The sequence below is a fragment of the Schistocerca piceifrons genome, chromosome 10 (assembly GCF_021461385.2).
Source record: "Schistocerca piceifrons isolate TAMUIC-IGC-003096 chromosome 10, iqSchPice1.1, whole genome shotgun sequence".
Lineage (NCBI taxonomy): Eukaryota > Metazoa > Arthropoda > Insecta > Orthoptera > Acrididae > Schistocerca > Schistocerca piceifrons.
Genome location: NC_060147.1, coordinates 831892 through 848798, shown reverse-complemented (window position 1 = coordinate 848798; position 16907 = coordinate 831892).

The window sequence follows — 16907 nt, the reverse complement described above, 5'->3', positions numbered from 1 at the left end:
TCTCTCTCTCTCTCTCTCTGCCCCAGTACTCAACACACACATCACACACATGCAAACCCACACAAACCACACACCACTGACGCCAAATACAATTCAAACTCGCGCGCCTCACATAGCAAAACACACTACGAAACAAATGAACGCCACACAGCCACAACAACACGTAATGGCAGCGGAAACTCCGCCCATGTTTTGAGTAAGCGGAAAAAGTGCATTGCCACGCGATCGTAGGCAAAGAAGTAAGCCTACTTACTTCGCCGACAACACAGGAGAACGCACCACAACTTCAAAACTGTAAGTTACAGACAGAAAACGTGATACAGTCTTATTTCCGTTCGTAAATGCATAACAAACAGAAAAATATATTACGTTTTGCTGTTTGCAGATGCCAAGTTGTATATTGTGTAGCAGAAGAACTACGAAAATAAACGGACAGTATCATTTTGTAAGGTGTGTTAACTAATGCTTACACCCACTTTTCGCCAATTGAGTTATAAATGCAACTTCTACATAATGTTGCAAACAACACAAATGTTAATAAGTTAATAACAAATTTACAACTAAAAATAAAAAATATAACCCACTGACGACAGCAAAAAAATGGTTCAAATGGCTCTGACCAACTTCTGAGGTCATCACTCCCCTAAACTACTTAAACCTAACTAACCTAAGGACATCACACACATCCACGCCCGAGGCAGGATTCGAACCTGCGACCGTAGCGGTCTCGCGGTTCCAGACTGCAGCGCCTGGAACCGCACGGCCATTTCGGCCGGCCTGACGATAGCACAAAAGTGCTGAAACATGTATGGGTGAAACAAGACAAAAAACGTGTCTTGCATAAGGCGTAACTTCTCATCCCATACATTAAGAATAAATATTCCTTGTGTAAATAAATCGGTAAAGTGAGGAGAAACGGCCACGATTTAACATAGGGGATGTATTTTGTGCTGTTCCGATAAAAAATATTCCAGAGAAATGTTTACATATTGCTCTGTAAAGCACGTTCAACGCAGTCGCGATAATTTGTGTTCGACTATATAAAAGCAGGATCTGTGAGCCATGGCTGTCTCATCACGTATCTGTAACTTTTGATTAAATAATTACGTCAGTTTAATGACATCAGCTGTCTTTGAATCTACCATACTATTTTCCTCTTCCATTAATGCCACATCTCAATTTATTACGCTGCATTTTACAACTTTTTTAGGGTGCACCAAAGGAGAGTCGCCGACGAATTGTTTGGTAGCCACAGCGGAACTATATTGTGTTCAATCGGCATTTACTTTATCAAACTTTTTACTTCAGCGTCTCTGAGATCTCTTTTGCCGACCTTTCCTGTCAGTATACGGGCAAAGTAATCGCGCAAGCTGCGTTAAGTCTGAGAACGGTAGCTGACCTCTAAACAATGCCGTCGGTGAACGTTCTCGTCGGTGTGATGGGAGTCTGGCGCAGGATGGGGCAATGAAATTTCATTATCAACAAGAAAAATTTTGCTATGCACCATTCTACCATTTCAGGAACTTTACCACCTGAAGAGGTGATTAAAAAAATTATAATACCATTTCATTTTTTAAAATATCAATAATATATTGGTGCAGCCAACGTGTTGCTGGAACAAAAAATTCTACGAGTCGGAATGGTTGGTGGGTCACATCGCCCATAAACAGCCTTTATCTATACCAGGTACGTTCGATAGGGTTCACGTCTGGAGAACATGATCGTCACTCTAGTCGAACGACCTCGTTATGCTGAAGGAAGTCATTCGCAAAATGTGCACGATGGGGGCGCGAACTGTCGACCATGAAGACGAATGCCTCGCCAATATGCTGCCGATACGGTTGCACTATCGGTCGCAGGATAGCATTCGCGTATCGTAAAGCAGTTACGGCGCCTTCCATAACCACCAGCGGCGTACGTCGGCCCCACATAGTGCCACCCCAAAACAGCAGGGAACCTCCACCTTGCTGCACTCGCTGGACAGTGTGTCTAAGGCGTTCAGCCTGACCGGGTTGCCTCGAAACACGTCTCCGACTACTGTCTGGTTGAAGGCATATACGACACTCATCGGTGAAGGGAACGTGATGCCAATCCTGAGCGGCCCATTCGGCATGTTGTTGAGCCCATCTGTACCGCGCTGCACTGTGTCGTGGTTGCAAAGATGCACCTCGCCGTGGACGTCAGGAGAGAAGTTGCGCGTTATGCAGCCATTGCAAACAGTTTGTGTCGTAACGCGACGTCCTGTGGCTGCACGAACATTATTCAACATGGTGGCGTTGCTGTCAGGGTTCCTCAGAGCCATAATCCGTAGACAGCGGTCATCCACTGCAGTAGTAGCTCTAGGGCGGCGTGAGCGAGGCGTGTCGACGACAGTCCCTGTCTCTCTGTATCTCCTCCGTGTCCGAACAACATCGCTTTGGTTCACTCCGAGACGCCTGGACACTTCCCTTGTTGAGAGCCCTTGCTGGCACGAAGTAACAATGTGGGCGCGATCGAACGGCGGTATTGACCGCCTAGGCATGGCTGAACTACAGACAACACGAGCTGTGTACCTCCTTCCTGGAACTGATCGGCTGTCGGACCCCCTCCGTCTAATAGGCGCTGCTCATGCATGGTTGTTTACATCTTTGGGCGGGTTTAGTGAGATCTGTGATACAATATCCACAGTCAACGTCTATCTTCAGGAGTTCTGGGAACTAGGGTGATGCAAAACTTTTTTTGATGTGTGTATATTAAACGAGATACTGGACGAGTCGGTCCCACACAACGACGTATTACACATCTTGAAGGGAAATTTGCCTGTGTACATAAGGGCTCAGCTCATTGTTTTCCCGGCTAGATCATTTCACTTGTTTTCGCCGCAGCGGTAGGGGGCGTGATCGCTGAGCGCTGGTGCGCGAAACAACGGTTTTGGGAGGACGGCTCGTTCGGTATATGGCGACAGGACGGAAGCGGCGGGGAGTCAACTGGTGGCTGCCGAGTAAGCACTGCGACGAGTGTGCGAGCACGTGGGGAGGACGGAATGCCCGCTCGCCTAGCGAGGTTCTCCGTGGCCAGCTGTTGTTTGTCGGGCCTAGCACTCGAGTGTAACAGCAAACTGCGTTGGTGTGGTTCTCGTCACCTGGCTAAGGCCGAAATTTTCTTCATATACCTTTATTATATTTCATGATCGGTACTTTATTGTGGGGCTGGTACTTGTAGCCAACATTTTGTGATTTGAAATACTTCTGAGAATATCATCATGTGCCAGGTGTCTACTGTGAATAATTCTTAATTTGTTTCATAGTGTATGGCACGGTATCCAGTATCATCGATCATTTTTTGAAAGTTCTGTCCAAATTATTATTACATTAGACTTTGTTAAAATTGGGGCGTTTAAATTGCAAATTTCTTAATTCTACTAATATTGCTTGCGATAAACCCATCTATTTCTTGATATTGCCATATTTGTGTATTAAGTTGCGTTTCTTCTCGAGACTGACTGAACTGATTTTGGAACACGTGGGGACGAGTATTTAAATGAAGATTTGCTAGATTACAAAACCGTCGTGAAATTGAAAACTTGACAGTGTTTACTCATGTTACCAGTCGTTAATGTTATTTCTGTCTTGTAGCTTACTTGACTGATATAAAATAATTTAGAAATTTTGTGTATTTGTCACGAAAAGTGAACTGATGTCACATGACTGACATTTCTGTAGGGTTTATGTAAGCTTAAGTGAAGTCAGGAGGTAACAAAAAAACATTATCATTGCCACTTTTTAAGCAGGCAGTAGGGAATTTGTTGCACTCTTGCCAAAGTGGATTTTTTTAAGGTTTGATTTATATGTGGTAGAAATCACAAGTTCAATATTTTCTGGTGTAATTGTTAATGTTTGTACATGTTGCACTGTTGTACGATATAATATACCCTTTACTAAGAGTACCTTTATGTAATGTTTCAGAGTGGGGTGCATGTTCTTCAAGAGAATGTTTAAAAAAATTACTGGTAAAATTTCCTTTTAAACTGTTAATTGTATTAATTTGGATGCATAACCAATTATTGTTAAATAATAAATTTGTGTCAACAAGGCTTGGACCAAATAAATGTGGCTACACCTTCCGCATCGTGGCTCTGCTACCGTCTGTACATTACAAACAGTCCCTGATTTTCACCTTGAACCCTTCTTGTGAGTGCTCGACACCGTGGACCTGATACAAGAAGGTGCAACATGCAGCACTGGCAACAACGGCTCGCAGTCTGCGAATAACAAGGGACGCGGCCGCAGTCCGGACACCAGGCCAGAACGGCAGCAACGGTGGCTGGTGCACAAAGCGAACAGGCATTCTTTCAAAGCCAGAGGCGGAATAATAACCGGCGCTACGCCGGCTGTCAAAATTATCGAAACTGGAGCCGGTACAATAGCATCAGCAGTCAAGGCCGCAGTAATCAGTGGTCGCAAAATAATCACGGGCAACGTACACAAGTAAACAAAAACATGAGCAATTATTATAATTGCGTAGGCTTCCGCGGCCAGAGTCAGTCGACATAAAAGTTTTCTGGGTTTGGTACCGCGTCGTAATGAATAAATTACCACTGCTGCTGGAGAAAAAACTAACGTTTCGGCCACGATTGCATCGGCCTCGTTCTGGGTCTAATGGGGCGTTTTAGCTATGCAGTGTCCTCTTTATTTTGTTATTAGTGTTCACTGCGCATGCCATTACGTCATAATTTTAAAAAGGTAGTTAGTTTCATTGGTCACTCAAGGAAGAAGGAGAGGGAACTTATTTTGATAGGTTATTGCGGTGGAGGGTCTTATTCCCAGAGTACCAGTCTCTCCTAGAATTTACGGTGTTCCAAAGATACATAAGGAAAGTTACCCTTTGAGGCCAATAGTGAATGGAATCAGTTCGCCTACTTACAATTTGGCAAAGTACCTAGCCTGCAAAGTAAGACGTCTAGTTGGCAAGACGGACTCTTATGTGAAGAACTCGACACACTTTATAGAACGCCTAAAGGGATAAACAATTTTACCTACGGACATCATGGTCAGCTTTGACGTGAAATCACTATTTACGAAGGTGCCAGAAGATGAAACTATCCACATCCTTCAGAAGCATGTCCCGCCAGACATATCCGACCTGGTTGAGTTGTGCCTGACGTCATCGTACTTCGAATGGCAAGGAAAATACTACCAGCAGACAGACGGCGTAGCAATGGGGTCTCCCCTATCTCCGCTGGCAGCCGACATATGCATGGAAGCCTTTGAAGCAACGGCCCTCGGTTCAGCTCCTTTACGGCCACGTTGCTGGTTCAGATACGCGGACGACACGTTCGGTGTATGGCCTCATGGTGAAACGGAACTACACAAGTTTCACGAATATTTGAACAATATGCACGGGAAGATTCAGTTCGCGCTGGAAGTAGAAAAGAATGGCGGTATCCCATTTCTAGACGTCGAAGTGTACAGGAGAACGTGTAAGTAGGTTGTTTAGGTTTTCATATTGGTAACGCCACGTAGCGTTCTGTATGAAAATCACTGGCTGTGCTCTGTGCAGTCTGTGGCTAGTTTGCATTGTTGTCTGCCATTGTAGTGTTGGGCAGCTGGATGTGAACAGCGCGTAGCGTTGCGCAGTTGGAGGTGAGCCGCCAGCAGTGGTGGATGTGGGGGGAGAAATGGCGGAGTTTTGAAATTTGTAAGACTGGATGTCATGAACTGCTATATATATATTATGACTATTAAGGTAAATACACTGTTTGTTCTCTATCAAAATCTTTCATTTGCTAACTATGCCCATCTGTAGTTAGTGCCTTCAGTAGTTAGAATCTCTTATTTAGCTGGCAGTAGTGGCGCTCGCTGTATTGCAGTAGTTCGAGTAACGAAGATTTTTGTGAGGTAAGTGATTTATGAAAGGTATAGGTTAATGTTAGTCAGGGCCATTCTTTTGCAGGGATTATTGAAAGTCAGATTGCGTTGCGCCAAAAAAAATATTGTGTGTCAGTTTAAGCACAGCCATGTACAATTGTTCAAAGGGGACGTTTCAAACTGGGGCACTGCACGCCCAATGCTACCACCACCCAGCGCAGAAGAACTCTGCCATCCGTTATCTGGCAATCCGTGCGCAGCGACTGAGTGATGCTCAAAACATCACACCTGAGCTTAAAAGGCTACGCACAATGTTTCTAACCAATGGCTACAGCCATAAGCCGATAAACACAGCCTTATCGACGAACACAAATAAGAAAGATAAGCAAGACATAGACAAACTGCAGCCAACAGTGCGCTTATCTTATGTGAAAAACGTTACTGACCGAATAGGCAAACACCTTCGCCGCGTTGGGGTGCAGCCTGTCTTCTGTAGTGGTCGCAGGATCCAGGACGTGCTAGGTTCCACCAAGGACAAGGTGGATGCATTACACACTGCAGGCGTCTACAAGGTGGAATGCGAATGTCGAGAGGCATCCATCGGCGAGACTGGTAGGCCAATAGCAACGCGCATTCGGGAGCACGAGCGTTATATTCGTCTAGGGCAACACAACAAATCCGCAGTGGCAGAACATCACCAAGACTGCGGAAAAGAAATAATATTCAGCGAAGCCTGTGTGTTGGCCAAGCAGCTAATTATGACGAAACGCAAAATCAGAGAGGCCATCGAAATACTTAAACACCCTAACAACATGAACAAGGAGGATGGACTCAGGGTTGCCCCAGCTCGGCTGCCAGCAATCAGAGCCCAACAGACGGCACTGTCAACACGAGGCACGAGCGCCACGGGCGAGTACCTGCCGACGTCCAGCAGTTGGTAAACAGCAGCCAACTTCTCATTCGAGGGTGGCCACCAACCGCGGTGCACAACACAAGAGCCAACGGACAGCAGCGGTCACGTTCTCCCTCCACTGCAATAACCTGTCAAAATAAGTTGCCTCTCCTGCTTCCTTAAGTGGCCAACGAAACTAACTAGCTTTTTAAAATTATGGCGTAATGGGATGACAAGTGCACACCAACAACAAAATAAAAAGGACACTGCATAGCTAGTATACGGCCCGATGAGAAACGTCGTAAACATAGTGATACGTTACGCATACAGTAGGACTGGGACGTGTAAATGCAGAGTGAGCAGATGCGAATGACGGCCTCTCGGTGATGATAAGGCCGCTGGGCTACCCTTCCTTTGCGGCAGCTCCCTTCCCCGCGACCCTTCTGCGGCTCTCCCCGTGTGGGGGCGCCGGTTCCGTGCGGCCAAGAGTGTCGACGGTGTCCGGTGCGCCTTCTGCCTCCATTTCAGCAGCCACGTCAGCGAGCGGGGGAGGGGTCGGCCACGGGGCGCCGTTACGGCCGTTGTGCTCCAACACCTGGCCTCTGTCGTGAGGGGTTTCAGTCACGGGAACGGCGGTGTTGGTAGATTCCGCTTGTAAAGATGCATCCGTGCACACCGGCCGCGCCGCTCCCACGTACGTAATCGGTAATGCGGTCGCCACAGCTGTCTGCACCGGTTCCGTACGTGGCACCTGGACGAGGCGGCGCTGGAGGCAGCTGGAGCGCACGTCGCCTTTCAGTCCACAGCCGGCACGTGTTTGCGCAGTTCATTGCGTACCTGTCGGACGCCACTTAGCACGCGATAGTTTTCGAAGGTGTACCACTTCTCTTCCGTGTACCTTACAAGGGATCCGCCCCATCGCACCCCCCTCAGATTTAGTTATAAGTTGGCACAGTGGATGGGCCTTGAAAAACTGAACACAGACCAATCGAGAAAACAGGAACAAGTTGTGTGGAACTATGAAAAAAATAAGCAAAATATACAAACTGAGTAGTCCGTGCGCAAGATAGGTAACATCAAGGATAGTCTGAGCTCAGGAGCGCCGTGGTCCCGTGATTAGCGTGAGCAGCTGCGGAACGAGAGGTCCTTCGTTCAAGTCTTCCCTCGACTGAAAATGGTTCAAATGGCTCTGAGCACTATGGGACTTAACTTCTGAGGTCATCAGTCCCCTAGAACTTAGTACTACTTAAACCTAACTAACCTAAGGACATCACACACATCCATGCCCGAGACAGGATTCGAACCTGCGACCGTAGCAGTCGCGAGGTTCCAGACTGTAGCACTTAGAACCGGCCGGCTCGAGGGAAAAGTTTAATTTTTTATTTTCAGACAATTATTATCTGTCCGTCCGTCCGATGCGAGGTCGCGCGATTCATAGAACCACTTGGCCACTCCGGCCGGCTCATTTGTTGCAGTTTATGTGACAAACTCTTATTTTCATCACTTTTTTGGGAGTGATTATCACATCCACAAGAAAACCTAAATCTGGCAAGGTAGAAGAATCTTTTTACGCATTCGCCAAGTGTTCAAGTTAGGTGGGTCGACAACATATTCCTGTCATGTGACGCACACGCCGTCACCAGTGTCGTATAGAATGTATCGGAAGTGTTTTCCTGTGGAGTAATCGGTTGACCTATGACCTTGCGATCAAATGTTTTCAGTTCCCATTGGAGAGGCACGTCCTTTCGTCTACTAATCGCACGGTTTTGCGGTGCGGTAGCAAAACACAGACACTAAACTTATTACAGTGAACAGAGACGTCAATGAACGAACGGACAGATCATAACTTTGCGAAAAAAGAGAAAGTAAACTTTTCACTCGAGGGAAGACTTGAACCAAGGACCTCTCGTTCCGCAGCTGCTCACGCTAACCACGGGACCACGGCGCTCCTGAGCTCATACTGTCTTTGATGTTGCCTATGTTGAACATGGACTACTCAGTTTGTATATTTTCCTTGTTTTTTTCATAGTTCCACACAACTTCTTCGTGTTTTCTCGATCGATCTGTGTTCAGTTTTTCAAGGCCTATCCGCTGTGCCAACTTATAACTACATCAGAGTGGGGAGGTTCCCTTGTTAGTAGGGACTGTTCCATATGGCCGCAGCGCTGCCGGGCGTTGGAACGGCAGTTCGGACACGCCTTGTCCACGGTTACCGTGCTCACGTTACCGTCACAGCGGCGGAGGCGGCAGCTTTGCTGGAACGACGCACCAGGTCGTCACGCGCCTCTTCGTTCCTCATCTCGAGGCAGACTACACTGGAAGTGATAGACACGTGTATGCCTATCAGCTGGTGGGGATCGACATGCATGTCTCTCACAAACCGTTCCATTTCATTTCATAAGCCTCTGGACGCGCCTAGGAATCGTCGAACGTGAGTTTCACAGTCAAGAGAACGCCATATCTAGTAGGAGCTCTGTATCACAACAGGGAACGCAGTATAGACATGGATCGAACTCGTTCATTCCCGTGAACTGCTTCACTCATTTCACTCTTTGCCGCGAAGCGTTCAAGTGAGGTAGTTCATTCGTGAAGTACGGAAGCCTGGCCAAGTTGCCCAGTTCGCCGCTCAGCCGCGGCTACGCTCGCTTCGCCTCGCTCGTACAATATAGCTTCGTAACACTTCATAATTTTATCAACAGGTGGCCGAACTATGCAGTAACGTGCACGCAACGTTTTATGCTCTTACAGCGTCTGAGTTAAATAGACCACGGTCGAAGGGGACAAAGGGAAGATAAACAGAGAAGCCTGTCACATATAAAGAAGCTATTACATTCAATCTTGCTCGACATTTTCTCATGAAGCGAAAGAGTCTTCATCTGCCAAGTGAAACCTTATTCATGTACTGAAAACTAGGGCTACCAACGAAATGCAGTCCAATTTTATGTTCCTTTTACAATTTAATCCAAAATAGAATGAGTATGTTTACCACTGTCACAAAGTCTATATACCTACGTTGAGTAATTATTCAGAAGTTTTCCTGTAGATTTTATTTTTGTTGAGAATAATATCCCTCCAAATTCAAAACGTAAACTGTCACCTGTAGGAATTCGTACGATTTCAGGTAAAATCCCTCTTTATTTCATTCGGAAAGCAGTTCTTGTGTCCGTTCACTCTAATGCAATGGCTAGCAACTCGCTATCGCGTAAAAGTAGTGAACTTTGGGGTTTCTTCGCCGATGTAGGTGATGGGAAAGCAAAGTGCAGCTGTTGTTCTAAGTGTATTTCATATAAAGGAGGAAATAAATTTAATCTAGCGCGTCATGTTCGAGTGCTGCATCCAACACTGTCATTGTCAGTCAGGCGCTTAGCGCCCCCTTCCCCCTGCTCCTGCATCTCCCGATATTTCTTGGACAAATATGCCGGACAATACGGAACCAACATCAGCAAATGCCAGAAGCGAACAGCAGTCGGTGCCAGAAAATGAAAGTATCACTTCATTATCAGACAGCAGACATCAATATCGCGGAACATTACCTATGTATTTTCCGAAACCTCTTTCGAACAAAAGAAATCAGGAGATAGATTTTGCACTTCTGGAGACTATTGTAAAGGATTATTTGCCCTTCAACATAGTGGAAAGCAAACATTTCAAAAGTTTTGTAGATAAACTGAATGGTGCTTACAGAATGCCAGCTCGGAAGACCGTTTCCAATACATTACTGCAACAACAATACGTCATGATGAAAGAAATTGTGAGAGTCAAAACTAATTCTGCGGAAGCGGCTGTGCTGACAATGGGGGGTGGGTGGACTTCAACCACAAATGAGAGTTATTTGTCGGTGACAGCTCACTACGTTGAAGACCTGGAGCTGGCGTCTTCCCTCCTAGAGTGCTTTAAATACGACGAAAGGCACACGTCAGAAAAACTCTCTGAAGAACTGCGACGTGTCACAAGGGAATGGGGCATTCAAGAAAAGTCGTGTGTGTTGTCAGCGACAATGCTGCTAATATTGTGGCAGCTATAAGACTCACAGCCTGGAAACACATCCCCTGCTTTGCACACAAATTTAACTGTTCAGAACGGGCTTCCGCACGTTCAACCCATTCTGAATAAAGTAAAAAAAAAATTGTTGAATTTTTTAAAAGAAGTTCGCAGACCTGCACGAAACTGTAAAAGATACAGGAACAGTTAAAAGAGCCAGTTCCGACACTAAAACAGGACACTGTTACAAGATGGAATTCAACCTATGATATGCTGCGAAGAATAATCGAGGTTATGAATTCCCTAACGACAGGTATCACTCTGAGTTATCCGGATCTTCCAAATCTGACTGCAGACTACATTGCAAGTGTAACACAAGCCTGTGACCTGTTGAAAGTTTTCAAAGACCGCACTGAGGAAATCTCAAGTGAAAATGTTGTCACTGCTTCGAAAGTCCTACTCCTCAGTCGCTCGTTGAAAAAGTGGTGTTCCAGGTTTGTTAATAACACTGAAATTCATGTAGACGTGCAACAAATGGCCGATAAGTTAGCTGAAGACCTAAAACGACGATTTCGAAATATCGAGGAAAATTTCATTTTCGCAGAAGCAACTTCATTGGATCCCCGGTTCAAATTAGGTGGTTTTTCTGATAAAACTTCTGCTGAGAAGGTGAAATTACAGAGATTTGTGACGAACACATCCACTGCTATTGCAAAAATCTCAGTTCCAACCACTGAATCTACTTCTAGTCTCTGACTCGATTTTGATGAAGTGTTTTCCAGACTGCAGAGTAATCCACACCCGAGAGCTGCTGCAATAGTGGAAGTGGACAAATATTTACAAGAGCCCCTGCTACAGAGACAAGGCAGTCCACTTCAGTGGTGGTCTGAACGGCTGTCAGATACCCCTCGCTCTTTGAACTTGCAAAAACACGACTGTGTATTATTGCAACCTCCATGCCGTGTGAAAGTGTGTTCTCGAAGACAGGACACCTTATCACTGACAGCGAAATCGCCTGACAGGATAAAAGTGGAACAAATCATGTTTTTAAACGGAAATCTCTGAACATTCGCCAAATCCGTTGCTGTTTATTCATAATTATATATGTATTTTTTTAAATTTAATTAGGACAATCCTGAAATTGATTTTTAGTGTAATTACTTCAATAATGTGTACGAGATAAACATTCCTACATGAACGATTATCTTTCAAGCGTGTATTCCACGCATGCTTCAGTTCCAACTCACAAAGTATTTTATATTCACGATGGCTGTGCGTGCTCACACAGCCAGCCTCTTCTTTTGTATCTTTAATATTCATTTGTCTGCAAGCGCTGCCAACGGCAAGCTACCCGTAGACGCGGAGTGTAACTCCACAAATAGTCACGGGTAATGATGTCAGCACTGCAGGAAGCAGCTGACGCTGCCTTCCCCTCGCCCCTCACACCACCAACCACTCCTACACCTATCCTTCCCCACTAACACCGCGCGATTCGTCGACAAGCGGTAGAGGGAGGACTGAATTGAAGGGAGAATGAGTGAACTAGAAAAAAGTGTGCAGTGTGCTATCTGTGAACAGTTTGAAGTACCAGTTCATTGAAATTGAGTGGCTACTTCAAACTTCACTGGAGCGAAGCGTTCATTTGAACGACTCATTCACGAGCTCCCCATCACTAGCGCAGCACCTCTCGCAGCGAGTAAACAAACACGTGCGGACCGCCGCGCAGCGCGCCGCCCGCCAACTGAGCTACCCAGGCACGACCCACGCACGACCCCGTCCTCACAGCTTCACTTCCGCCACTACCTCGTCTCCTACATTCAACAAAGTGGTCACTTGCCCGCGAAAGGCAACGGTCCGGCACACAATTTTAATCTGCCAGTAACTTTCATACCAGCACACACACCGCTACGGAGTGAAAAATTTCATTCTGGAAACTTCTGGATTGTGTGCTAAGTGTATGCAGAGAAATAATAACGCAAGAAATGTTAACTGCGCATTATTTGGCTATAATGGCGGACGAAACAACAAATGTGTCTACGGCGCAACAATTGGTGATTGTTTGTAGGTCCCAACGTCATGGATCTGTCGTGGAGAGACTGGAGTTTCATGAACTCTGACGCACAAGACGCTGAGACGTTATTTAAGGCGATAAATTCTGAATTACACAGGAAAAGGTGACCGCACAACACTATGATTGTGTCGATGTTATGAACCGAGACATTGAGGGTGTTCAGACAAGGATATACTAGCACTGGCAGGAGAGGTAACAGTAAATCACTTGGCAAAAGTATTTACATCCTGCCTGCACTATGCTTCAATCCCACTATCGTGGAACACGGCTAAGATTATTTTGATACACAAGAAAGTAAGTATTCACAATATTAAAAACTACCGTCCTATCAGCTTGCTCTCAATTTTGTGCAAAATTTTCACAAAGATCTTGTTAAACCGAATTAGTTCCACCCTAGACTCAGCCCAACCTATAGAACAAGCAGGATTCCGAAGCAATTTTAGCACTATTGACCACATTCTGACCGTTAGTGAAGTGATAAGCAGATCGAACGAATACCAACTCCCTGTCTGCATTGCCTTTGTTGACTTTGAAAAGGCATTTGACTCCGTTAGCCACGTAGCTCTCCTCCAAGCTTTGAGTGAGCAAGGAGTGGCAGCAGCATACATTGAAGTGCTCAGGAAAATCTACAAGTTCTTCATCTTATGTTAACATAACATAAGATGAACTCAAGAATTCCGCATCATGAGGGGTGTCAAGCAAGGCGACCCCATCTCCCCAAAACTGCTATCTGCTGTATTGGAAATGGCTACGTCAAAGCTGAGCCGGGAAGGTAAGAGAATTAGAATTAATGGAAGAAGGCTTACCAACTTAAGATTTGCTGATGAGATTGCCTTACTGGCCAAAGACTTCGCGGAGCTCCAAAACTTAGTTACAGATCTTGCATCAGAATGTCAGCTGGTTGGCTTGAACAAAAGTAATGGAGATGTGAAAGTCAAGGACAGTCTATTAGGTCAGTGAATATGTCTACCTTGGCCAGATTATAAATATGAAGGGAGACATAAGGCCAGAAATCCATCGACGCATCAAGCTCGGCTGGCAAGCATTTGGGAAGAATTCGACAGTATTCAGATCAAAAATGCCAGTAAATCTGAAGAAAGCAGTATTTGATCAATGCATTCTTCCTGTGATGACGTATGGTTGCGAGACATGGACACTGAACTCATTTACAAAAAGTAAACAGAGACCCATGGAAAGATCAATGCTGCGATATATAAGAAAGGATAGGGAAAGGGCAGATGACATCCGGCCTGTGACGAAGGTTAACGACATCTTAGACACAGTAGGTTCCTGGAAATGGCAGTGGGCTGGCCACGTCGCAAGAAGAAAAGACGACAGATGGACGAAGCTAGTACTGGAGTGGACTCCGAGAGAGCACCGGAGGCCGAGAGGAAGACCACCAGACAGGTGGGACAAAGACATCGAGGAGGTCGCTGGTAACACCTGGCAGAGAACTGCCCAAGACAGGTCCCACTTGGGGGAGACTGCTGAAAGCCTACCTGAATCCAAGGCTCGAAGACGACACATCATCCAATAATTGAATTGGCTGATGATGATGATGATGATGATTATGTTCACTGCTATGCTCATCAATTATTCCGGTCCTGCAAAGAGGTGCATCTATATGTACAAATCTGCTAGAATATTTTTTTCTAATCTCTCCGACTTTCCAGGTTTTTTTCTCCCGGTCGCCACACAGGACAAGTGTCCTAGATAGTTGTGCAGACTAGACTGCCACGCGTAGGAGCTACAAGATGGCTGTTTAACATTCGGAAAGTCATCACAGTTAAAGATAACCAGGAAAGTGTGCTCGAGTGTTTATAAGAAATTACCTTCTCTGATCGTGCAGATGACAAAACCAGACGAGAAAGTTACGGCCTCCTCTGCAATCCGAAAGACCCTGAGTTCTTATTCTGGCTAGAATTTTTTCATAGCATCACGCCACATACTGTCCAGGAAACTACAACATCGGCATCTTCAAGCAATAACCCTAGGCTACATTTATTGGAGTTTGAAGATGTAATTACAGGAATAACAAATACTGCCACTGAAGAAATTTCGCCATCTTGGGCGAACAAATTCAAAAGAAAAGGAAATCAGAAAATAAAGCGGCAGATGCGAAGGAAGTTTGTGACGCCACAATAAATCGTACGAATGAAAAATTTTCATTCACGAATCATCTTGTTGCGTCAGAATTGCTAAATGTGGGTTCACTGCCTCTATTTTCGACAAATTTTCCTGAGAGAGAGAGAACTTGGCATTATTGCTGAAACGTACCCACGGTTATCGAAGGCCCAACTGAGAACAGAGCTAGAAGTAGTCTACAGCGGAGAAGACTTTCAACGCGCAGATGGCGCCGTTGCAATGTCGCAGCTTCTACTGGACAACACACTGGATGTACACACGTCTCCGCAGCTACGTGAACTACTCAGGATACTTCCAACAACTGCTCTTACGACAGTTGAACCTGACCGCTGTTTCTCAACAATGAATAGGATAAAAACCTTTCTTCGAAATACAATGGCAGAGAACCGGCTTTTGACATTCGCAATGTTTGCAATTGAGAAAAAGTTTGTGAATCATACTAAAAACTTCAATCATCGAGTGATTTAGCCATTTGCGAGATTGAAAAACAGACGCACGGATGTTCTTTTGAATATCATGTTGCTGTATAGTTTTCTCTATCTAATGTGTACCTACAGTGCAGCGTAACGTGTATTAATACTAGCCTTTGGGTGGACAATAAGGAAGGATAGGACATTTCATAAGAAGATTGTGCCGTTTTCCTGCTGAAGCTGACACTCAGTGAGTGATAAAACTCTAGCAACATTAATATTTGGCTGACAAGAGTGAGAGAAGTGAATGCTTAAACATTACTTCGTTCTTGCCCTAAACTCTACTTAATTACGTACAAAACAAGAAAATTTCACAAAAGACAGTGTTTCTTTCGTCAGACAAGTTATGCATATTGTTATTATTGACAGTAGGTGCAGTTGTATAAATTAGTTCATAATCGTGACTGTTATACAGCAGACGCTATTTCACAAATTTGTGAACTACCAAACCGTATACTCACGAGTCGCAACTACGAATGACCCTCAGTAGCTGAATTTATTGAAAAAGAATTTGATATGGCAGTGGCCTGACAAAAGACAGGAGGCATTCAGCGGAATTCAACAGGCGCTGGTAAAGCCACCTGAACACGCAGGAGGATTTCTTCACTGCGACAGGCGCGTCCTGTTCTGGTCTGAGGGCGTGACGGTTTCAGGAAGAAGGCGTCGAGGGTAAACGTGAAATTAAGTCAATTACTTTTGCAAGCCGCGTGCTCACAGAATGAAAGAGATCGTACTTAGCCACAGCATACGAGGCCTTGGTGCTTTAAAATGTATCATTAAGAATAAACCTGATGCAAATAACACTAACTCGACCATTGGTCGTATACCGGAAATCTTAAGAGTAATAGACTGATAACATTCTGTAGATAACGGTCTACAGTCGGCAGCTCGTGGTCTTGTGGTAGCATTCTTGCTTCCCACGCACGGGGTCCCGGGTTCGATTCCCAGCGGGGTCAGGGATTTTCTCTGCCTCGTGATGAGTGGGTGTTGCGTGTTCATCATTGACTCGCAAGCCGCCGAAGTGGCGTCAACTAAACAGGACTTGCAATACGGCGGGGCCGAACTTCCCCTCGTGGGGCCTCCTGGCCAACAATGCCATACGATCATTTCATTTCAACATTCTGTGAATAATGTTCGCTCGTTCAAATCTCGCCTTACTCATTTTTTTCTCGTTCAATTTGAAATACCTGCATCTCGTAATTAAAATTCATCATTTTTTATGAATAATGCACGTCTTCTTCTTTCTAATTACATACTGCACGCGAAATTCCTGTTTTCATTTCAATATAAATTCTTAAGTACCGACATTTCATGAAAGACTTAATAAAAGTTGCTCAAATTAAGGAAGCAACCAATTTGATTTTTTAAGGCTAAAATGAAAAACCCAATACTCTTTATTTGGACTATGTCCATCGTTTTATACGACAAATGTAGATAAGCATCGTAGAAACGTGAAAAACAATCATTTTCACAGCATCGAGCACACCATACAAATGCGGCAT